This window comes from Serinus canaria, chromosome 2 (genome assembly GCF_022539315.1).
Source record: "Serinus canaria isolate serCan28SL12 chromosome 2, serCan2020, whole genome shotgun sequence".
Taxonomy (NCBI): Eukaryota; Metazoa; Chordata; class Aves; order Passeriformes; family Fringillidae; genus Serinus; species Serinus canaria.
Genome location: NC_066315.1, coordinates 39,414,266 through 39,439,935, shown reverse-complemented (window position 1 = coordinate 39,439,935; position 25,670 = coordinate 39,414,266). Strand labels below are relative to the sequence as shown.

The following is a 25,670-nucleotide window of genomic DNA, read 5'->3' as shown; positions in this document are numbered from 1 at the left end:
GCCCATCACAAGTGGAGTACTACAGGGGTCAGTACTGGGACCAGCATCATTTAACATTTTCACAACCAGCCCAGAGGGTGGGAGAGAATCTCCAGCAAGTTGGCTGATAACAGAAACCAGGGAGGAGCAGTTGATGCACCAGGTGGGTGTGCTGCCATCCAGAAGGACCTGGACTGGCTGGAGAACATGCTGGCAGGAACCTCATGAAGCTCAACAAAGGTGAATTCCAAGTTCTGCACCTGGGTATGGTTAACTCCATGCATCACTACGAGCCGGGGCCTGATCAGCTGGAAAGCAGGCTTGCAGAGAGCAACATCAGGGCCCTGACAGACACAAAGTGTGTGCCCTCACAGCAAGGTGGGTAACAGCATCATGGGCTGCTTTAGAAAGGCCAGCACCAAGAGGTTAAGGATGCTCCTCCCCCTCCACTCATCCCCAGTGAGACAAATGCACAGAGCTGAGTTAGTCCTGGGCTTCCTGGTATGTGCAAAACATGGACTGAAACAAGTCAGCAAAGGCCACAAAGGTGATAAGAGAACTGGAAGATCTGATGTATGAGAGGCTGAGATTCCAAGGACTGCTCAGTTTGGAGAAGGCTCAGGGCAGGTCTCACCAGTATGTATAAACAACTGATGGGAGACAATAATGAAGACAGACTCTTCCCAATTGTGTCCAGCAAAGAGACAGGAGTCAGTGGGCACAAACTGAAGTACAGGGAACTCCATCTGAAAGTAAGAAAATAATTTATTTTTCTTTTTTTCCCTCTTCTTACTGTGAGGGTGGTCACACCTGGAACAGATTACTGACAGAGGTTGTGGCATCTCCATCCAAGCCTGGTGGACATAGCTCTGAGCAACATGCTTGAGCATGGCAGTGGACTAAGCAATCTCCAGAGATTCCTTCCAGCCTCAGCCATTCCATGATTACTTCCAATCAAGTTAAACAGAACAGCTGAAAGAACTACAGCTCAAGAAGAAAATACTCAAAGGCAGCAGAACTTAAGACAGAGGTAATTCTAGGCTTTGCAGCATAATGCTTAAATCCTACAGATGCACATTTTTATTTCCTCTTTATGTTACATATGACTGTACAACCTGTGTGGTCTGTAAAGAAGAGATACAATTCATGGGGTTCTTCACCTGCAACACGGAGTTAGTTATAAACACATACTCCAAAGCAGAACTTGGCTGTAGATGTTTTCTATCACTCAGATTTTATGAACTATCTTACCATTGAGTATAGTTTCCACTATGACTACAGTAAGTAAGCAGATCCAATTACAGATGTTCTCTTTTAAAAATACTATTTGAAAGGAACATGGTGTAAAGCATTAATTGAAATGATGTTCATTTCCTCAAGAACAGTGCTTCCTGAGAAACGGTTATATTAGCCAACTAACATTGAAGAGACACAATTACTGGGTTGCTCTGTGACTCTAAATCAAAATAGTATTCTTCTTTTTTAACTCACGCCAGCATGCAAAAGCAAAGGACCAAAACTGCAAATGTTTATTCATTTTTATAACTGAAGTCAACAAATTGAATTACTGAATTGATAGCATGACAATATCCCCAGTAAATATGCATAAACTTATCTATAAACTCTTGAAAGGAGAAGTTTTTTAAATGACAACAAGTTACATGCAGTCAATTTATTTAGGTAAATAAATTCCTAAGAACCTAATGGACCAATTAAGTGATTAACTGAATTCAATGCATCAAACATCAACTTGGGTGCCTCCTCTCATACAAGCTGTTTTAAAAACACTGCTCTTAAAGAAACCAAACAGAGAGAAAAAAGAAGTTTGAGCCTTTTTTTAAAATGCTTTTGACCACCAAAATAACACTCAAGCTGGCAAGAAAACAAGGGGAAACTTTCATTCTGTTTTCTGTACAAAAATTACAGAAGATAATCCTCAAAGTGTAGCTAGAAAGCTTCAAAATTAAACAAGCCCACTGAACAAGCTTTCTAAAATTCCAACTTTTGTTATTAATTTTAAGATGTCAGTCAAGTGGATTGTAATAGGAAATACATTTTTCCATCCTTCATTTACAATACTCTCTTAGAACATCTGAGGCCAATTCACAACCCTCTACAGGGAGATGACATTTGCCTAGAGAAAAAAACCCAACTCTGCAGGAGCAAGCCACCAAGGTTTTCCCTGAAGCTTCCTGTTGGGATCTGTAACCTTAAAAGGAAAAAAGGCTTTTTTTATGTTGGTCCTCAGCTTGCCAAACAAAGAGCCCTCGGGTGTGCTTGGTATCTGTCACTGCATTCGCTCAGGGATTCTGTGTGGCTTTCTCTTGCTATCTTCCAGCAGATCCAGCATGGCTGTTTTCATCTCCTGGCATCATTCAAACACTCTATCAGGCTATTTGCTTAACCCAGAAATCCCAGAGCCCCCACAGCAGTCCAAGCTCTGGAGGAAAGTTCAAGCACCAGAAGACACTGCAGAAGCAAGGCATACCACCTCTGCCCAACGCTTCTACAGGTCCAGGTAATCTGGAGGTGAGAAGGGGGGCACCTCTGCTTGACCAGACTTTTTCCAAAGCCACCGAGGGAGCCATCCATGAGGATAACCTCCACACATAAGCAAAGGACCTACAGGATCATGTAGTTCCTGCCTTGGGAAAAAACACCAACTACCACCTGAATTTTCGCATTCACAGTAACAGAAATACCTTTGAAATTCGTGCAGTAATAGCACTGATAGCAGACAAATTCCTCTTAAACCTGAACAATTTGGTTTTACACTTCAAAACAACAAGTTTTACACTGAAGAGAAGCTCCCTTAGGTACTAAGCCAAATAAAAGGGAGCCCACCACATACTTGCCCACAGTCATTAATTTTGAGCACTGAAAACCCCTGCTCACTGCTTTTCTCATGGCGGAAAAGAGCCATGCAGAGGAAATTCAAATGCCCATGTAATTCATAAAAATACTATATAATATGGTATATTTGAGCATGCCTACATAAAGTAAGCAAGATTAAACAGTATGGCAAAGAGAAGAAGAGAAGTACAAACATATTTTCCCTTATAACACCAAACGGAAGTCACATTCATTTAAGCAAATATTTTTCTATATTGATAGAAGCCAAATATGTGGGGTAAACTGCTGTACTTTTTTTCTGTTTGCTTCATATAAAATCACACAGAAAATTTGTGTTCACATAACATTAACAACAAAATGCTCTTTGCTATTTTACAAGCTGTTTGTAATGAACATTTTAGCTCTCTCAAAAGGTGAAGAATAAATCAGCCAAACTCTTTATGCATGTCCTATGAGGACACCCATCCTCAGTAAAAACAAATTTCACTAGCCTTAGTCAGCAAGCTGCAGTGGTATGCACCAAAACTATGACACACACCAAAACTTAGAGACTTGTTAACTGGTAGCAAGATACATTAGAATATGCCCACTGAAAACTACCCAAATTTCCCAAATGGCTTTTGAATATTTTTCTTTTTTGAACAAGAACTTGATGGTTCACATAATATCTGTGCACATTATTTTTTCCTTCTTCCCTGAATTCTAAACATTTTTCTTACATTTACTTCTTCTGAGATTCAGTAGTGACAGTTTCTTCTTTACACTCCTACATATATTTTGCACAAGCTGTTAAACAGAATTAGTCCATGCTCCTCTGTCACATTTTTCCTGTGCTCTGAAGGAACCTAATTCACAGACTTTCGAGAAATCCCAGCTTTGACCCTTACCACTAGCCACTAACTTGTGCAAACATGGTTTGCCAGGCTGAAGAAAGATCTTGTGGACTGTAGTCACGCAGACCCTACAAATGGCCACAAGAAACATTTACCAGGTGAAAACAGGTCCCAGGTGGCTGGCAGCAAAGGGGTATGGACACAGCATTTGGAAGACAAGTTGAACATGCTGAACATGCTACACTGCCTTTAGCTACCACGACACCCCTTAGAAACAGATAACCCCAAAAACATTGCCTGGTATCATTTCACAGTCTGCACTCTGCACATACAATAACCCAGATCAGTTCTAAAGGATACCATCAGCAAGAGGGCTGGCTGGGTCTTGTACCTAAAAACAGAAAGAGATTATTCATTTACCTTGACCATAAAAGCACTCACTCCTCAAATTTCATGACAAGTCTTTATTGCAAATTTCCCCTTATCATTTAAAATCAGCATGAGCAAGTTAGAATCACCTAGAGAACTGAAGCGTTGTGGTCTTCACAAACCTAGCAAAACAGAAAGATTGATGTAAGGGAATTCCTTCCACCTCCTCAAAAAAGGCAAAATTACACCCTGATAATTCTTTCAGTTGGAGTTCACTAATTATCTTTTAGTTGGAAACAAGAACAACCAGTTTTGTGGTAACAATCACTGTCCGTAATGTTTGATTTTTTAAAAATAAAAATAAAAATACCAGAAGAGATACTAGAAAGAAAACAAAGTGAAGTAGTAGTGTAAAACTGTCAAGATTCTGGGAGATGAAATAATTCATGTCCAAACATCCTTCCTTCACCATGTGGTAGGACCACATGGCAGCAGGAGCAAAATCATCATGTGCAGTATCTGAAGCCCGTGCCACAGAACAGCAAAAAAAAAAGGTGGATAATAAAGAATAAACCTATTATGCAAGTGCTGATACGTTCAAATCTGGAGGAACACTAGCACTTCCTGCAGAGCTTTCTGCCAAGCACAGAATCCTTGGGGAAAATGGTTTAATCCCCAGCAATGACGCAGTGTGAGAAGCCTATCTGGGACATACTTAATGCCGTCCTCCACACGGAGGGTGCACTTCCAGGAATAAAGAGTTAGTCACTATGTCTACCTCCACCACCCATGCCCTCATCTTTTGCATATCCTGCTCTGCAGAGACAGGCATTCACACCTACAGGATGCTGCTAAGTCATGCAGGGACACAGCATGCAGGGAACTGCTCTTCTAAAGAAAATGCCTGCAAATACAATGGACATCCCACTAAGATTTCTTCTTTCACATGGATTCCCACAGGTGGTTTTGCTACACTCTGTTCCTGAATGGAAGCACTACTCTGCTTGTGCACACCTTCTTATGAAGGTTAGAAAGGGGTGGAGAGCATCTTCCTGCATACACCAAGACTCAAGGGAGTTAAATAAAACAGATAAATAATTAAAATGGTTTAAAATCACAGACTCATTGAAATTGGAAAAGACCTCTAAAACCATTGAGTCCAACCATTAACCTGGCCACATCCACATCCATCACTAAAGCATGTCCACAAGTGCCACATGCACACACCTTTTGAATGCTTCCAGAGATGGTGATTCCACCACCTCCTGGGCAGCCCATTCCAATGCCTTCACTTCAGTGAAGAACATTTTCCTAATATCCAGTCTAAACCTCCCCTGGTGCAATAAGGCCATCTTCTCTGGTCCTGTCACTTGCTACCTGGGAGAAAACAAGGAATCTCTTAGGTATAGATTCATCTCTGAGTTTCCTATAACTTTTTTTTCCGTTATTTTTCCCTTAAGTTTCTCATTGGAATTGTGATTTATGCTGAATGCTGTAAACATTTCTTTTTAGCTCACTTCCAAAGCTCATCTCAGAGTGGGATAAGATCACATGCAGCAATCCCATGAAGCAAAGGAATGAGTCATCGGTCTGAAAGTTAAGGAACAGACAAAATTGTAGATTCAGACCAAGGTAAGCATAGTAATGAATGGAACACCAGTTCTAAATTACATCTCTGGAGAGAGCAGTCTAGAACAGCAACTCATAAATAGACCTACCTAACACAGCATTAAAAAGTATATATAGGGTCACCAGTGGGATACTTCAGATAAAGACTCCATGGAATTCAAGGAAGGGGGAGAATCACCCTGAAAAATGCTTGAAACAGCTGAAGAAATTCACTTACAGCGGCAAACACTTCTGTAACTAAGTCGGTTAAGTTTGTGTCCTGTGTTTTTACAGGCAGACATGAAGACTGTGGACTATGAAAATGTCATTTTTAAACAAAGTAAATAATTTAATTTCCAGTGAACCCTATTAATTTTAGTTATACTAAAAGCAGTACAATTTTTCACAAAGAAGAAAAAAAAGGCAACACTGCAAATGCTCTCTCATTTTGAGTACAAGTGGCTTCTTCTTTGACTAAACAAAAAGCACTCAAAAAATGAGAGTATGTCTCATGAACCACACTGACAAAACAGGCTCAAAATCTGTTTATGTGATTTTGCTGGTCTATATGCAAGTAATCTAGGTAATAAGCTTAGACTTCTACCACAGCAACTGAGAGCAAAGCACATCCCCAGAGATCCATAGTCTGATTAGTGATGGTAAGCTGAGATAGCACAGCCCCAGCTGCTCAATATTACACAAAAAAAATAAGAGGTGGGCAGGTTCAGAGAAAGCTGCACATATTGGTTTCAGTCCTATTAACAATTTACCCCTACTATCTCACTCACCCACTCCCTCTTCACCAAAGCATGAAATGACAGTTGCTTAGATTTAAGCTGTTCAATATTCAGTTTACTGTCATCACAGATTACAAAATAAATTGACAAAATGCCATGATTCCACACAGCAATTCCCAAATATCACGCTAGCCCTGTGAATCTTCAGATGTTTTGCTCTCCTGAAGTCTTCTGTTGTGTCTCCACTTAACCAGCCACAGCAGTGAGCTGCAGCCACAGCTCCTTCTCCTTTTCTGCTCCAAGGATCACTGAGGGTGCAATACACATCAGGGGGATTCTCCCCCCCAGTCCTTCACCTGCACCTGTACATGAGCTTTGCATCCCATTAATTTCCCTTTAGTTACTGCATACTACAGAGATCATATCTACCATCTCCAGGGAACCTTATCCACATCCAGTACATGACTGCCTGAGCTAGTTTAGCCCTCACTGAGAGAAGGAAAAGACAGTGGGAAGAAGAGCCTGGGAATAAGGCCTTCAGCTCAGCTCTTCAGGAAACTTCCCCACACAGTGACTCTGCTGGCTCAAGTACCATTCACAAGTATAAACTGTGGTGCTTCTCTTCCCACTAACATTCCAGCCCAGCCATGCTGCAACATCCTGCACACTGACTGTATCATCTGGGCACAGTGAACACGCTCCAAGTGTCCAGCTGAGAAGGGTGAGGACTTCATCAAGGAAAGCAGTACCAAAATTGTATTAAGAGGATGAGTGCTCAAAACGGGGCAGTGCCATTAAAAAACTTCAGACATGTACCAGAACGTCCCAAGGATGGAATTGTACTAAATTTTTATATTGATAAATCCAAACACATGATGATTGATTCAACAGCTTAATAGGATGATAATTTTGAAGATTATAAAGACTACATCCCTTCTTCTCCAATCCTGACCTGCTTCTTCACTTACTGACATTTTAAGGAAGCTCAGCTTCCATCTCTATTCCATGGCTTCTAATTAGCTCATTTCTCATTTTAAGCATTTACAGCTTGGGAGTTGAAAAAGCAATGGGATATGTGACAAGCAGAAGGAACAAAAATTGGCTGTGCAGGATAACCACTCCAGGAGCTGGACTGCCTAACCTGCAGGCAGGATGGAAAGCAGCTTGGGAATGTCTCCTTCCTGTTCATGAAAACAAGGGGCTGTGACTTCCCACCAGACTGCAGCTGCATCACACCTACCACGCAGTGACTCAGAGCACCCCTGCCACACACACAATTAGGTTCTGTCAAGGCACCACTGACCACCTCTAGTGCACAGCACATGGCACGCTTTAATTTAGCATTAGCAAAATACCAACAGCCCCTGGAGAGACTTGGATTTAATTCTAGTTCAAAAATATGTTCACTGTACTAGAAGCAAAGTAGCACCAATGAATAATAATTACTAACTGTCAGCTCTTTGAACATTTTCATACCTATACTGAAAGTCTTGGAAAGGATGGCTCCTCTCTCCCAACATGAATGCCAGAAACAGTATTTTTTTCTGGAAAGGAAGACCACATCAGATTTCAGATGTTAACTCTACATTTCTTTTCTAAACAGTCCAGATCCTGAAAGCAGAAGAAACAAGAATACAGTATGTAAAACTGCAGCTCAAATGTTTTCAGCAGCCCAGCAAAATCCTACTGCACACATTTTTGTGAGTTAAGAAACAGATCTGCTGTGAGGCACAGCATGAATTTCATGGCAACAGTACAGACTCATGTTACTGCTTCCTGGGAAGTCACTGCTATGTAAAAGGATATGACTGGCTTCACAGGTCAAGGTAAAATTTACTGTCCTGGAACAGTCTGAAAATGGAAAACAGGTGTAGCAGTCGAAACACACAGAGCTATCAGAAGGGGTTGAGGAGAAGGATACATCAACACAAATTTATACAATTTAAATACCATGGACGATGCTTTTCTTCTCCACCTGACAACTTCACTTTTTGCTTTCCATTTTCCTTGCTTTTCAGCCCTTTGGAAACCTCACTCACAAGGGAGAAGATGTCACATTTCCCCTGGAACAAAATTGGCTTATGACACATTGTATAATTCCAAAAATACATCATGCATTAATTTGACATACTCCTGTCATCAAGACCTTAATTTCCAATATCTTCTTTCCCAGATAATATTAGAAAATTCCTCTGCCTCAGCTACCTAACATGTAACACTTTAGGAGGCAAAGGCTCTTCTTGTTCATCCCGAGGTCCTTCACCTGGAAAATTCACAAATCTCCAGAGAAGGTCTGCTTGAATCTCTTCTTGAACATAAAATGTTCTCACCCTAGCAAGCGACTGCTGGTGAGCTGCTTTTCTCACCCAACACTTTGTATTTTAATTCCTGTATTTCCTTCACTAATTTCCCCCCTCTGCTTCTGTGCACTAATTTTTCCCCCTCCTCTTTGTTCCTACCAACTGTTTCACTTTGTTTTGCTCTCCAGATCTGTGTGCCCCTCCTTACCACCAGACTTACCATGCATGCTACAGGTTATCTCGAATTCTTCAAAGGAGTACAGTCATGATTTCTGTGCAATACCCTACAAGCTTGGGAGTGTGTCTGGCAACTGTTCAAACTGTTCAGGTAGAACCCTAAAATTTAAGTGGGACATTTTCTGTAAAATAGATGTGCTTCTGCTACATAAACTTTATGCCCTCCTACCATCTCTAGAATTACAGCTGCTTTACTCTTTATTGTAGAAAGGCAGGAACAGAGAGAGACAGGATATATACACATGCTGAAATGCTTTATAATGTCTTCTGATGGACAATTAACTGTAGCCTGTGAGTCAGAAAACTGTAAGAGATCCACCTCTCACAATTTTGTGACCTTTCTGGTTAGGAGTTATTCACCAGCTCAGGTAAGTTGCCATTCCATCTTCACAACAGACCTCACCTGGTTAAATACTACATATCTCTTGCAGATAGCAGAATAATTACATGCACACACAAATCAGATGTCGCAGTGCTATGTGTTTTTTCACAGAATGTCCAAAAGTCCCATTGCCTGGTTTCAGAGTTTGATGACAAACAATGTGAGTGGGCTGCAAAAACCAGAGATCCACCCCAAACTGTAAACTGATGTTGCTGACATCAAACTTGTCTCTCCAAATCAGCCCTAAATTAAAATATAAAAAGGATACTTCACAGAGATAATAAATACTGATAACTATTTTTCACAGCCTTCAATGCACACTCATTTGCACTTGTGAAAGACAATTACTCTGACTTTATGCATCACCAAACCAAAACAGTAAATGTGATGTACCACATACTCCCTCTGCACTCTGTGACTACAGAGAGTCTGGGAGAAATGCAAACCAATATTGATAAATTAAAGAGTTCCTTTCTGTGTCCTATCCCACTGTTTTTTGTTTAATTGCTTCTTTGTATCACCATCAAAATCAGAGTACCATTTACTGTCACGAAGCTGTTCTGCACATAAAGGCAAAGTTCTTATTTTTGAACTAAATTCCTTAGGTGGGAACATTGCCCAAGCAAAAGCAGCCTGGCTGGGCTGTGTAAGAAGGTAGGAGGCAGGGGATAACAATCTTAATATTTTTGGATGCAAGTTTAGGAAAGAAAAAGCAAAGACAGATGCTGTTAGCTGCAGAGGACACCTGAGAAGTCACTCCACAGCACTCCACACATGAGCCAAGGCTGATCTTACTTTTCCTTCCCACATACCCGGGCAAGCAGCCCAGCTAAAAGCACACAGCACCAGCAAGGAGACTATGCTCTGAATGTGCTCTTTATAACACATCTATTAGCCAATTGGACCAAAAACACCCAAGAATTCTGCCCAGAACCAAAAAAAACCCACCCAACCAGAGCCAAAGCACCACTGCCAAGCTGGAGAAAATGACCCTGGCTTGGGGAGCAGCTCTGGCAGAAGCAGAGGGGGAAAGACTGGAAGATCTGTCTTCTTCTGTTTAAACATACCCTTAGTCATGTCTTTGTCAGTAACTATTGTTTTTCTGCCAAGTTTGCATAATCCTTTGCACAACAAGGTATGTTTAGCACACGATCTTATAAAAATACCTTTTTTAAAAAGAAACTATTTCTGCAGCTATGAAATCTAAAAACCTTCAGATTACAGATTTTACTCTGCCCTACTTCATCACACACCTCGTGTGCAAACTTATTACAGGAAAACGTTACCTAATTAAATTTATTATGCTTTGTGGGGCTGTTTTGTTAACTTAGTTAATTAAAAACTTCTCAATTTATGTAATTTATCATGGCATGACCATTGTTAATGAAGCTCACAAAAGATACTGTTGGATAAATTCATGCAAAGGAGATGAAGCAGAGCAGAATGAAGGATTATGTTCTCAGACTTGCAAAGCAAAGAAGCCTGAAATAAATGGAAGTTGTGAGTGTTTGGAGCAGACAGTGCATTTATTGTAATTATTTCAGGCTGCATGCTGATTGGAAAAGATTAACATAAATAGAAGCTGCTATTGCAGATGTTTCTATTCTTGCTAGGAAATCCCTTGAATATAGGAAGCACAGAATAAAAATGTGAAGATGCTGTACTACAGAAATGTAACTTTTTTTCTATTATTTTTTCTGTTCTGGACATACCAGAAGAAACATAAATAATGCTGTTAATCCTTCAGGACTTGAAGGAAAAACATCACTTTTCTCTGCTAACATGATAAAACCTCCAGATGTCAGCTGACTTCCAGCAATGAATGCTTTGTACATTCCCTCCTCCCTTCCAGAAGTGCCCTTAAACTGCCTGGCACCCAGGTCACCTCCAGAGGCTACATGGCCTGCAGCTACGACCATAGGCAGTGAAATAAAATCCACAGTAATTAACAGCATTTAAGATCCTTGTTCCTCCATTCACAGCAGCAAATTGGATACATAAATAATTCACATGTAATTCTGATATTTCCGACTTCCTTTCTATATTAACCAATGGCAAAATTTCCATTCAGTCTGGAAAAAAAATACGCAGAACTCTTCTTCTGAAATTTTTCCACAATTTAGAAGTAGATAAAAATACCCAATGACAGTCCTGGAGGTGTGTATAATACCTTTCATCCTATCTTCTGCTTACCTTCCTCACATCTCATAATTTGTTTCCTTGTCTCCCAAGGATCCCAAGAAACAGAAACCAAGAATTAAAGAAAATTACTCAGGGCAGGACTTTTTTGACTGCAACTTCAATCTGCTCAGGTCACTACAACACTTTTAAAAAGAAGTATTATATAACTATTCAAGCTCTTTGGTTATTTGTGGACCAGCTGCATAAGTATCCTCCACACTGGCAAAGATCAGCATGAGTCAAAGATGCTGGGTCAGTACAGTATCTGCCTGAACATTATTTCCTGCAGTTCTGCACTAAACATGAAGCAAAAGGATCATATGGGCCCACCCATACACCATACACCAAGGTACTTCTCCTTTACACTGTGTTTCACAGTCACAGGGCACTCAGCTACACCACCATAGGCCAGAGCTTCCCCAGAGCCAGAAGACCAAAGGGGCTCCTCAGACCTGTGCTTCCTCCATACTGGATGATGCCAGGAACGTGTCAGACCTGAACACAGTTTTCCTGGCCCAGAAGAAACATCCTCTGCTGCCTGGGACTCGCTCTTGTGCAAGATCAGGGTCCACCAAGATACCCCAGGGTGCTGGACACCACTGCTGCCGCCCCTGCTAGCAGATGGCCCTGGCTCTTTCCCAAAGGAGATCAGGCTGTTGAGGAGGATGGTTGCATGGTGACCAGTGGCTTGAAAGCTGCCAGAAACCAGAACCCCACTGAGCACGTTTTTCTCACAGCACAGACACTGCCGAGGCACCCAGCTATGACAGTTTCAGTGACAAACCCCACTGACAGCACCGCACGTCTCATACTCCAAATCTGTCCCTCTTTTTCAATGTTATGAAACAGCATCGTCGATTGCAGCTCAGGTGCAGCTTTAAAGTAAAATGTACTAGAACAAAAACAACAGCCCTGTCTAACATTTACAGAGCGACTTTCAGCGCAGCGGATCCCGTGGGATTTCTTAAGCCTTTCCAAGCCAACTGTGTAATGCCACAGGTTTTCACAAGTGTAGCTAAGGGCAGACTTTGGGTGTCCATACATATGACTTCTTCGATTCTCTGCCAGCTGGAAGGGATCAAACACTGACACAACACAGAAGCAGTTCTGTGTAACCACACTGCAGAGGAATGAAAGCATGGCCAGCGGCAGAGGGAATTGACCACAACTAATGGGCTTTGAAAAAGGAGAGGGGAGGGGGGGCGAAAAATGCTGTTTCCTCAACACAGTAGGGTGGCAACAGAAATCTACCCTTTTTGCAGGGGGGAGCAAGGGATTTATGGGCACAATTACATATTCTGCAAATTGCTTCCAAAGGACTGCCCTTGAATGACTGAAGTGAGATCCAAATCTCCTCAGACTAACTACCTTACAGGGCTCAGCAGGAATGAATTGTAGGACTGTCACTTCTATCATTTTGAGCAGAATCTTGTTTTAGTAGTCTGTCAGATGACAAGGGTAGATATGAATTCAATAGATGATCCTAAAGTCCCAGAAACAGTTATTTCAAGTATTTTTATATTGCAAGTTAGGAACAATACCTCACTTCCCATCTGGAAATATCCTCTGTTCAAATCAGTACAAATAACATCCATCCTCAAGGTGTTTTCATTATGATTTTGCATAAGCCTGTAAAAAATTGAGACAGCATGCACATTATGGACAGAAATCTATTATGCCTTACACCCACATAAATCAAAGCAATTCCACCAAGCTCAGACACAGCTTTACCTGAAATCTTTAAATATGAGTGATTTTCAAGCAAAAAAAGAAAAATAAATCCACAATACTGATGCTTCCAAACTAAATACCAATTTAATCACAACCTCTGTACAACCCCAGTCTCAGGTCTGAACCTAGGCACATTCCTGTACTTTCTTCTTCTCAAAAAATCCAGCTTCTTCCCCAGCAGGTCCAGACACCAGCTCCAGCAAGGGTACAGGAAGGGTAGCTCCAGGCACCTGCACTGAAAGACTTTTGCTGCCCTGTTTCATGCAACCCTTAGCCCACATAAAGGGTCAAGTTGGTGCCTTGGAAGAGTCCTCTGTAGCTGACACCTTGAAGAGAGGGTAAACAGCTTTTTCTGAGAACAGCAGCAGTGAAAGGGGAAGACACCAGGATAAAAAAGAAAGCTCTAGAAGGTTTAGGGACTGTAAAGATTCTCATTAGTATCAAAATACTTTCAAGGAAAATTACACAAAATTTACTTTTTATTAACTTACTACAGGTCTATGTTATAAAAAAACATCTCCCCCCCCCCACCCCCTTCATTGGGAAACACAGAGATTTTTTTACTTGTTTAAGCATTTTGAAGACTCTTCTGCCACCTCAGAACACTTTACCTTCTTATTTAGAAGGACCAATTTCCCCTGAGAAAGAAAAAGAACTATTCACCTCCCATTTCAGACCTCCTAAGCCTCTTCTAGGAGTTTTTTTCTTTGTTGTACCACCATCTTTCCTGGACTTTGTTCTTTAAACATCACTTTGGTCCAGAGGAAAAGTAGAACAAAGTTTTAAAAGTACTGGGGAAGCAAAACAAAACAAAGGAGAAATGCCTGGCAAGTTAGAAAATATTACAAACCCATATTGCAAAAGTCACGCGGGGACTCCCTTCCACCCAGTGCTGAGAACACTGAAAACTCATCGATCCATTTCACCCTACACCATGCCACTCATTAGGGAAAATGAAATGAGCCCTTTTGCTCAGCAAGGTTTTGGAACAGCCTTCCTGTAGCCCTCAATGACAGCCTTGAAGGCCTCATGTAAACAACAGCAACTAAAAACACTGCTTACACTGATAATACTCATGTTAACAGTCAAACTGGTGTTTTAGAGTGCAGTAAGCGTAACTGAAAAACTTGCCATCATTCCTTTTTCACCCTGGACCAGCCACCCATCCTATACAGAAACTCCACTTTTCTAGAAAAGCTCAGCTCTTGAACAAACTTTTAAGGGATGCCCATTACTGCTGACAGCTGTGAGGCCAGAGACTGAGCTCCTGTCTGGGATGCCTCCTCCCTGGATGCCTTAGGAGCTCCGTGACTTGGCCTTTGCACCAGGGCTCATGTCTTAGCCTTGAAAAATCCTCATGACCTGTCCAAAACACTCATCTTCTCAGGGCCCAGCAAGATGCCTCCATTGGGGCTGCCAAGAAAGCAGCTGTAGGCTTAGCAAGGACATGCTGTAGTATTAGTGGCGTGTTTTATCTTTTACCTCTCACCTGAAGTACAAACCTTAAAGGAAATGTTTCTGCAGGTGCTGATTACTCTGCCTTTCATCTCTTCAGATGAGCCTTCTTACAGGGGTATTTTATCTGGTACATCCCTGCCAGCTCTTTACAGACATCACTTCCCTCTCATTCCATTTTCCCTAAATCCTGACACGCAAACCCAAGCTGAAGAACACCAACCCCGTCACACCTGACGAATTAGTAATGACAGCAGCCAGTTCTTTTGCTTAGTCTGTTTGGGTTTTTTTTTTTTTTCTGTAGGGTCAAAGAAATCAAGTTCACCTTTCAAATGAACCAAGGGTCAAACCCCTAATGAAAAATTAAAGGTTTTCAGCATTATGGGGAGCTACAGCACAGCCCAGTGTTTTCTTTGCTTGTTGTGAACAGTGATGTTCTCCTTATGGCATCTGAGGAATTCTCTAACTTGAAGGAGTTTCTCTAACCTGAAGGAGTACAGGCAATGGCACAGGAAGCAGGTTTCAGAAGGTTTACACAGATGGGCTTTTGCTTTTTTCCCATGCTGGTGTGAAAATGTTGAGAAGAATGTAATTATTTATATTGCATTTGTTTTGTAAGTGAAGACACAGATCACTTGCTTTTAATTTCCTTTTTCCAGGTTCATCCTTTATTTAGTGGGAACTATAAAAATTCATTTGAAAAAGTAATATATTCAAGACTAATAAAGTTCAAGTGCAAAATATTTTTAGAGGCAGCTTAGGTACAACTATTAAGTTGTCAAATAAAACCATCTAGTCTAAGTTATACCGGAAAAGGGTCAAAGTTTATGGCTAATTTCTCAGATTGAAACTGTTTCCAAGAGCAACACTTCCATGCCAAATGCTGCTAGGTAATTCCAAGAACAGTCAGGTGTATGAGTGAAAACAGTGAATCTGAGGAATATCAATGTTAGCAAGAAGCTCACCTCTCACCAATCTCCAATCTTCACGACCACAAACTTTCCACCTCTGCAGTCAGGCTACCTCTGCATCAACTGACCACAACAAGCTCAGTATCTGTAATTAAAAACAAACATGGTTGTTTTTTTTTCCTAGATGGGAATACTGATGTGCACTTCCCCGATAGCTGATCCTTAAAAATTCAATCTTTCTCTGTCAGCTGTGGTATTTAAAAGTCACTAAAATGTTACCCTGTCAGTGTCCTTTACCTGCAAGTGGCTGGTCCAAAAAGCAGAAACAAGATGGCAAGGGCCGAGACCAAATGCTTTTAAAGTCACATGAGCTCCTCATACATACATCACATCTACATTTACAAAAATGTCAATTTTACTTCAATACTGATATTCAATAAATTCAACAGTCAAACCCCTAGCCTTACATATTTTTAGAAGAAAGGCAACAAAAAACCTTTAAAAATAATTTGGGGAAACTGTGGAAGCATAGGAAATGGAGGAGGCTACTTGGAGCAGCCAAGTGTATGGAAAACCACGTGAGGTCACTGAATCAGCTCCTAGCCCACCAATGCTTTCCATTAATGAAGAACTGCTCTGCAAGCCTGATAATATTTTTAATCTCCCTTTGCAAATGCCCAAGCACTTGCTCGGTATTCAAAGCTGCACTCCACAGCTTCAAGAATCAGAATTTAAAACTAGCAGTCTCAGCTCACTGATAGAATATTGCTGCAATGAAACAACACACTAACTCCAGTCAACAAGACTGCTTTTGGGACCCCACAGAACACCTGCTCTGCAAGCCCACAGCAAGGGGAAAATAAAGGACCTGTGCAACCTCACTCGCTTTACATTATTCTAATGATTTCCCAGTTAATTCAAATGTCCATAAACTTTTAAAATCAATTTACTTATCATCAAAGCACTGCCTGCCAAGTCATGCATGCACAGTGAAAAAAAAAAAACCACTAAGATGACAGTGCATGGAGCTGACACTGCATAGAGATTGTTTCTCTAAGGGAAGTTCTTGGGAGAACAGTCAGGGTCTGTAAAAGTATGTTTGTGGTGATACAGTCACAGAAAGTCCAGATTGGAATGGTACTTTTATACAAACTAATCCTGAAAGGAATGTAAAACATATTTTATTGCATCTGACCTGTGGTCAGATTTTACCTCAAGGAAGATCCCTAGCATGACAGCTTTCTACAAAAATAAATACACATCCATGAGCTGAAATCATTGACAAAGGTGTAATAGCAAATATCCCTTAGGGCAAGCTTGTGAGAAAGGGCTGTTCTCAGAAAACAAAGCCTGAATACAAGAGGGTACATCAATTATTGCTGCACAAACCAGACTGAAAAAAAACAGCACACAGCTGATATGTCCATAGTTGTTCACATAGCATAACAATGGGAAGGGCTGAGATGGCACCACACAACAGCATGCATTTCCATTTTTAACAGATTCATGCAATTTTTTTTTTTCTTTTTTTGCCCATAACCAAGGGAAGCTGCAATGCTACTGACACTGCACTGACTGTTGCTTTTCAATGTGTTGAAAAAAATCTACTACAATTAAGTAATTGGTTGGCCTCTGTTCATTTCATTCCAACACTGCTGCCTCGCCTCACACTTGTTTAAAGAATAGAGAAAAAATTGTTGAAAATGTGGCAGATAGTGGAAAAAAAAACCTGTTAAGCTTGACTTGTTCAAATTAGGTGGTATTTGTACAGATGGAGCACCTGCCATGACTGGCAAGAAGAACAGTCCTGTCGCTTTGCAAGAAACATTTTTGGATCGAAAGTTATTGAAATACCATTTGTATCCATCACGATTGTTTCCTGAGCCAAAGATTTAGGTTTCTTGCATGTCTAAATCCTGTCAAGTCCTACTCTAGCAAAATAAGTATTTATAGAATCACGGAATCATTTAGGTTAGAAAAGATCTTTGAGTCCAACTGTTAACTCAGCGCTGCCAAGTCCACCACTAAACCATGTCCCTAAGTGCCTTATCTATACATCTTCCAAACACCTACAAGGATGGTGACTCAAACACCTGTTCCAATGCTTGATAACCCTTTCTGTCAAGAAATTATTCCTAACACCCACTATGCATCAGAGATGCCAATAAGTATACCAAGTAATTGATGAAAGTGATGAGCAGAATACAGATTAAATGTTTTCTGTCAAAGGGCAAAACCTGTGCAAGACTCTGGAAAGAGAAAATGACCAATATATTTTTCTGAACAGAAATTGTTAACCTTTCAATGACAACAGTCTTGCTCATAACTAAGAAGGGATCACAAATCTGGTGTAGAGGGACATGACATGTCAGCTCTGCAGCCTCAAAACACACAGGAAAAGAAAGGACTACCTGGATTGCATGCTGTCATCCATGTGCTGCTTCTCAGTCAAAGCTGAGATGTTCTTATTTTTTTGAATTGTGTGCTTTGGTTATATGCAGTGTGTTAGAAGTGACAACTAAAGGTCTAAGAAATCTGAACTTTGAGGAGTTATTTCACTCTAAGTTAGAAGAGCCTAGAAACCAAAATTTCCCACTTGTATCTCATTTATAACATGATATAGACCATTCCTTTGCAAAAGGTTTCAGTTTGAAATATCTCAGCTTTGAAAAAGAGGAGATGTCCTTGCAGCAGCAGAGTAAAAATTGGTACTCCCACCTGAAGAACAGGACCAGGAACAGCCAGAGAACAACAAAGCTGAAAGTGAGTACTTAGAAGCAGATCTGCTCTGATATCAGCCTTCCCTTTTAGTGCTTGTGCAAACTGGGACTGACACACATTCATAAACAGTAATACTCTATTACAAACTTTGTTAAAAATAGACTGTTTAAAAGTCACCAATTCTCATCTCAATGACTTGGTGTCAACAAAGCTGAAAACAAGGGCAAAAAGGACGTTCAGAAACACAATCATACTATTTGAAGGTTGCAATGGCAGAATTAGCCTGTTAATTTCATTTTAGGAGAAAAGAACTAAGGGTCACTCTTTTGACATTTATAACAAAAATTACATTTAATAAAATGTAAGAATCAAGATAAATTTTAAAGACCATCTGCAGCATATCTAGGAGAAAAAACCAACAAAACCAAACCCAGCTCTAGCAAGATTTACTATAAAGACTGACCCCTGGATTCACCAACTTCTAGTTTTGTAAACAGTCTCCTGCTTTCCTCTTCTGCAACTCCTATTGATTCCACAATTTTTGCTCCTGGAAAATGCCTTTTTTTTTTTTTTCATAGATGGTGGTAATTATAACAGACTATCAATATTTCCAAATAAATCTTTGGCATGAAAAAAAGCTTTACAGAAGTATTTTTACAAGTGTAAGAAAAGGCTTTCTGGGTTTTTTTGCCTTTTCTTTGTCTTTTTTTAAATAAAAGATTGTATGGAAAGCAATATACAAAAACTACTATGTGAAGAATTAAAAATAAAAATAATTGAAATGGAACTCTAAAGAGATTGTGCCCATTTTCTTTTCCAAACACAGACCAGAAACTGGTTAAAAAGTCAAGAATTAAAACACCAGTAACATAAATTTATTTTGGTTTTAATGCTGATAAGATGAAGTTTCATCTCTAAGATACATAACCACCATCGCTTGCTTAACCATATATGACCTAACAAGCAACTTCATACAAAATTTTTCTTGCAGCTCCTTTTTTAAAGAGGAAGAAGCCTTTGTCTCTGCTTTTAAAGGTGAGGGAATATTGGCAGGAACTCAACACTGTTGACCCAGTGCTTTTTCTTTTCTTTTAACTGCAATGCCTTTACAATGGCAAGCACCATGGATTTATTTCCACGTCCAAAGGCTTCACACTTTTGCTGCAAATTATTCACAAGCACACAAAAATGTATACTTTGTAAGCATTACAAGAATATTTTGCATGAAGCAAATCACACCAAAACAATACACATTTGAAATCCACATGAGGCATAAAGCCTTCACATACTTTTCATGTGTCCCACTAACTCCCAATGCAAACATTTGTAAGGAAATGCTGAATACTTATGATCTCTACATACAATGTATCTTCAGTGAGTACAGTTGCGAAAGCGTGTAACCCAATTTTGGTAAACTGCAAAAAATACTCTGCTTAAAACCAATGCTATTGTTTGGTGGAGGAAGCAACTTTGACAGAAGTAAATGACAGCACCATTACAACTAACAACATCCACAAAGTAAGCCTCTTAAGAGAGCCCGGCACCTAAGACATGCCATCTTTAAAAGCACATGCCCTATTAACTGAGGCTGTGCATCCAGAGGATGAAGTGGGAACATGAAGTGACCCCCCCCCAGGAGGACACTGTGTACTAAACTTCCATAATTTGAGTGAAATACTGGCTGTTATGCAAGCACCACAATATAGAGGTAATATTTTCCAGCTGAAAACTCCATAGAAATCTTAAGTCCATCCCCTGACCCTTTGGTCTCTTCCTGTCCACCTTCTATTTTCTTTATGCATTGTTTCCCATTCCTAACCTTTTAAAATTCTGTTCATCTCTCCTTTTACTGTCACTTGAGAACTCGACTTCTCATTTATTGTTCCTTAAATAATTAAATAGTGTCCATTTGCTTTCCTGCTTCCAGGCCAGAGTAGCATCCCATTTATGTATTGTCACTCACGTCTATCCCTTTTCATTTTTCCTTATTAGTGTATCTTTATAGTACTATTTGGCAAGCAGAGGTTAACTTTTTTCCTCCTTCTCAAAGGATAAGTTAGCAGCTTTATGAAACTGCTATTAATGAAGTGCCAAATTAATTTAAAACACACACTTGCTAGCTGAAAAGCAGAGGTAAACCTTAATCAAGTACATCAAGATCTGTAGTGGTAATTTTCATTTCTGTTTAAGTAAAAAGTCCAATTATCCAGATCAATGTATCTCTGAAAAGGCTTTTTACCAGTCCTATTTCCTCAAGAGGCATTCTTTATCTCCTTTCTGTCAGTGGAACTGAGATACAAAAAGCCAAATTCAATTCCTCAGCAAGGCTTCTAGTCCCACTGAAATCAACCTACACATCTTTTCTGAAGGCCCATGGCAGGGCCATGACAAATCCATGGCACAGCACGGAGCCGAGCCAGAGGGCCATGGAACAGCCCAGATCACCTCAACTTCAAGAGTCAAACTACTCAGATCAGCCACTACTTTCTCCCTTCTGTCATCTACTTCTCCCCTGTTTTGTGGGCATCAGGCCTTCTTCATCTATTCCCATTTGTCTACCTCTCTTTTTTTCATCATTACAAAATTTCATACTCTCCAGAGAAAGAAACACCATTTAAATTCAGCAACCATTGCCTTTTCCTCGCTGACGGAAAACAGAACTCGGGAGCAGGGATGATCCTTATGAAAAGGACTTCCCCACATCCACTGCAGAAGTCAGCCAGAAATATGTCTCTTTTTAAAAAAGATCTGCTTGGTGAAGGAACTCAGTGGAGCCCAGAGAGAGAAATAAAAGGTGCTTTGTTGTTTGGTAACAGTAAGCGTTGTGTTTGCATTTCCAAGCTCAAAGTAAGTGTGTAAAGCAAAGCCAGCGCTGGATACAGGTGCTGGTTGGGATAAGCAGTTCAGGTCATCAGAGGCAAGCACAGACACAGGCACCAGTCACCCACAGACATCTCCATGAAGCAGGATCATGCATCTTTAAGCACTGGGAACTAATGACATCCTCCTCCACAGCAAATTCTACAGCAACTGTTTATCTGATGCTCTGATGAAGCGGTGAGTAAAACCAATACCACACCACACTCCTTTTCCCCCTGGGATGCACCCACAAGTCTGCTGTGCATCCAGACTAACAAACCACACCAGAATGACGGAAGCACAGAAACTACTTATGAAAAGAGCTGGACTGAAACTAGAAGCAGGGATTAAATTCACCAAAACATCTCTAAATTTGATGCTACTTCACCCACAGCACATTGGATTTAAGAGCAAAAGATATACCTTGTTCATCCATGTATTCACAGGCTGTAATCCCTTTAAAAATACTTATTGAAGGTGCTGAGAAATTCCTAAATCCTTTCTGCTTGTACTTTCAGTAGACATACTGGCATTTGATCCATACCAGTACTGAAGTGCCTATCAAAATTGCACTTTCTAGAGGTTACTTTTAGTAAATAAAATATCAACTTAAAAATGCGTGGCCAAACAAGCCAAGGTAAATGCTACATATTCTGTGAACTCAAATAATTTATTCTTGGCTCAAAATACCATCATTTTGAAATAAGATTCTGTTTAACATTATTATTATAAGTTTCTAAATTGTTTCACAAGAGTTTTCTCTAAGCTTATGAACAAAGCTTACTGAATGAGGCAAAATCAGGGGCATTATTTTGCTAGCCACAGAACACTAATTTAATTTGTATTCTCTAATGAGCGCTGATCCAAGGACCAGGCATGCAGATGACAACAAGGACAGTAGCTACATGCAAATCCTGAAAGTCATTACAAATGCAGTATTCCACTTTGAGAGGAACTACCTTCCTTAGTTCATCTTCTGAATAACTGAAGTGGCAACAAGAAATATTTCTACCCATATTCCTTCTTGTTTAAATCATCCACTTCATTAAAAAGTTTAAAATCTTTCTGCCAGTGAGCCATGTATCCCTTGTGCTACTCACATAAATATTCCTAGTGAAGTGACAGGAAATATCCTTAAAAACAAGACTCAGAAGCACCTTATTATTTAACTGAACATCTAAAGGTGCTTTTGAAATGAAGCAATACATTTTTTCTCTGGCTTTAGACACTTGAGTTAGCACTTCTGAATACAGCTGAATTTTATAAATTCCAGTTCTCCTGCTGGGAGGATATTTCTTGAGCTGACATATCATGCACTCGCTCTGTTACTCTAGTTACTCTAATGCTGTTTCAGCGTGAGCAGAAAGAATTTCCTACCTCCCAAAAGATTTGAAATACAGGTCCATAAAGCACATGGAAAAGACAAATCACACCTATACCCTTAAGTCTTGCTATTCCATTTATACATGGCAAAGCTCTCATGGACTTTATTAGCTCAGGACTGGATCCAGAGCACAGACATATATGCCTATTAAATGATACTTCTCTTTCAATTAATCTCACATTTGAGGCAAAGCACATTGATTCTTGATAGTTGCAGGTACAATCCTTATTCACTCAGGCCCTGATCTCCAAGACACTCAGCAGCTTCGACGTGCCCTAAGGCAACTGGAAACTACAATCACACAGGAGCTCCTTTCGGCTGGACTGAAGTCAGCGCAAATTTTACAGCAAACCTCAGGGAATGGCAAGATCAGGGTTCACTGACCCAGCCAGCAATAGCTGAATAAATGCAAGAGATCTGGATTTAACCTCACATTCCTCTTGCCAAAGTCCAAATCATCTCATTAGCGCCAATAGGCACAACCCTACATGGTGCTGCATGCTGGAACTCTCTGACCACAGGCCTGATCCTGCTATCTTGAGCAATCAGATTACCTGTAGAAATGATCCCACAGAAATCCAGGCAACTTGCACAAGTAAGGGCTGCTGCAATCACAGTTATAATTATTCTGAGCAATTTTACTATTTAGAAACTAAACTAGAAAATTAGACTCTGAACGTAGCAAAGGTTTTGCAAATTAAGTTCATTCTACAGCTTATTTTCCTTCCCTTTAAACCAAACTAGGAGCTTATACTTTTAAATTAAATTACTAAGAATAATATCAGTAGGTAAGCCATATGAACACTGTGGTGCTCTATATCAAAGCCTTCAAACTACCACTTTCAGTAGGGTGTGACGCACACCTTCCAGTTTAAACCTACAAATTATTAGACAGGTTACCGTAAGAAGAAATTTTTGACAGGTCTTTTCAACATTCAGAAAAGGCTACCCCAGACAGAGTTTTCAGCTTGAGGAAAGCTTGTTCTCCTTTCCCAACCAAATCAGTAACATTTTCTCATGACTACTATATTTTAATTCATTCCAATAATCTCAAAAGCTTTAGCTTATTCTGTCATTTTCATATCTATGTAAATGACTCTAGAATTACTTCTTTGAGGAGAGCACTAAATGTTGTTTGCCTGGTTCTCATTCTGACTCTTTAGGTCGTTGGTCTATTTATGCTTTTCAAGTTGTTTGGCTGTTTTCATTCTGTAATTTCACTATTTCTGCTGTCTAGGGACAATCAGAAAGACGGGATGATAACCTGCAGCCTTAATCACTTTCACATTTCCTAACCGATACTGTAAAATCTCCTAATTTTTGAAGGCAGAAGCTAAGACGGAAAGAAGAATTCTCGCTGGCACATCTGAGGCATTTTCCAAATTTTTGGCGAGGGAAATTCAGGACATGTAGCCTGCCAGAAAGGCGAGAGAAGAGCCCGCGGTTCCCACAGACACACAGTACCCAGTACCCGCTTGCTGCGAGAGATCACCACATTTCTGTGCGGGCTCAGAGGTCGCGACCGTTCCTATCTCGGAGCGCTGGGTCGCACGGATCTCCCCACGTCCGCGGGACCCCTGAACCCCCGTTGCTGTCCCGGGCCGGGGGCACCCCGCACCCCGTCACAGCCCCCCCGGGGCAGCTCCAGCGCCACCCGCTACGGTCCCCGGGCAGCGGGGGCGTCGCAGCTCACCTGAGCGCAGCGGGCACCGCGACTGTCCTGCAGCCCGGCTGCCGCCACCGCTGCCATTTGTTGCTCGCTTTGGAGGGAGATGCCCTCTTCCCCCCTCCCGCCGCATCGCGGCCACCGCCGCCCGAACCGTAGCAACTGGTCCTGATAGGTCTCAAAGTGGAAAAATCCTACGGCAACACACACGGCGTCTTCCCTCCCGTCCCCGCCTCCGCCGCCCCCTTTCCCCGGCAGCCCCGCTCGGCGCCCCGGCCGCCGCCCGCACGCTGAGCAGCGCGACCGACCTCCGGTAGCCCGCCCGCACCCGGCCGGGCAGGGACAGCGGCCGGGCGCGCCGGGAGCACACACGCATGGGAGGGGCGCTTTATTTTCCACCCCTTTTTCTGATGTTGCTCCGGTACGGGATCGGGGGCCGCGGGTCTCAAATCCCTCGTTTGCTCCCTAACGAGAAGGTGTCAACCCCCTTCCCAGAGCCTCCGCCTCTGGATTCCCTACTCATCTCCCGCTGCCTCGGTGGAATCCCGACCCCGCCAGCCCCCAGGACTCACGGACCCCGGAGGTTCGCCAGCACGGACTGGGGGAGGGGGCATCGCCGGTGGCCCTCGCCGATCGCTGCCGGGCAAGGTGGCACGGCACGGCGGTAGCCCCTTGCAGGCAGCAGCGCTGACCGCCTTCCCCCCATTCCCTCCCCGTCGAGTTTGCTCCCGGAGCTGCCGCCCCCCACCCAGCGCATCCGCGGGGCGCCGCAACTCACATCGCGGCGCCTTCCCGCAAAACTTCTCGCCGTGTGGCCCCGGCGGCTCCGTTTCGCTCCGCTCGGCGCAACAGGCAGCGCTGCTCACCTGGCGCGGGGCCGCCGCGCCATGGGAGCGCCGGGCGGAGCCTGCGGGCGGCGCGGCGGGGCCGGGCGCAGCCAACGCCCGCCCGCCCTGCTGCCTCCGCCGGGCGCCCGCCGGGAGGCTGTGCCTGCCGCGCCGCCGCTCCCCTGCCCTGCGCTGCGGCTGCAGGCACGGAGGCAGGCGGGCAGGGAGGGAGGAGAGAGCGGGGCGGGGAGGGAGAGAAGGAGGAGACCTCCCTCTCGCTCCCACCGCACAGCGGGGAGGTGCTGCCCGCGAGGGGTGATGCTGCCCGTCTGCCGCCCGGGGCTGGCTGTGCCTCTCACTCTCCAGCTTTAGGGGCAGGGCCGGGGCCGCCTGCGCCGGGCAGACAGAGACAGCCTGGCCTGGCGGGAGCACCGGGGGGTGCTTTCAGAGGGTGCTTCTGCTCCCCCCAGTGCCCACCAGGTTCCCCAGCAAAATACGAATAAGGTTAATTGTTTTGCTCATCTGAGTGAGTAGCTATCATTGCCAATGTATAATGTATAATACTTGCTACGATAGGTGAACTTATGCTATGCTCAGCCTCACCAACCTTTTGTGCTGATCCAGTTATTCACATCCT

General features: G+C 42.2%; 1 protein-coding gene across 7 annotated transcripts in view; it reads right to left on the bottom strand.

The window, feature by feature from the left end:
* LRRC3B (leucine rich repeat containing 3B) overlaps window positions 1–25,117 on the bottom strand; it is a 44,597-nt gene extending 19,480 nt beyond the window's left edge. For 2 of the 7 annotated variants that reach the window (XM_050971590.1, XM_018909607.3), the window contains exons 1-3: window positions 24,985–25,117; window positions 15,631–15,721; window positions 13,021–13,108 (exon numbers count right to left, since the gene is read on the bottom strand). The gene's annotated coding sequence lies outside the window, so the exon portion shown is untranslated. Of the gene's footprint in view, window positions 1–7,855; window positions 7,991–8,329; window positions 8,443–13,020; window positions 13,109–15,630; window positions 15,722–24,233; window positions 24,362–24,984 lie in introns of those variants that run through there. The other 5 variants (XM_030236521.2, XM_030236529.2, XM_018909608.3 and 2 more) reach the window with 5 other exon arrangements.
* Between the last annotated feature and the right edge of the window lie 553 nt (window positions 25,118–25,670).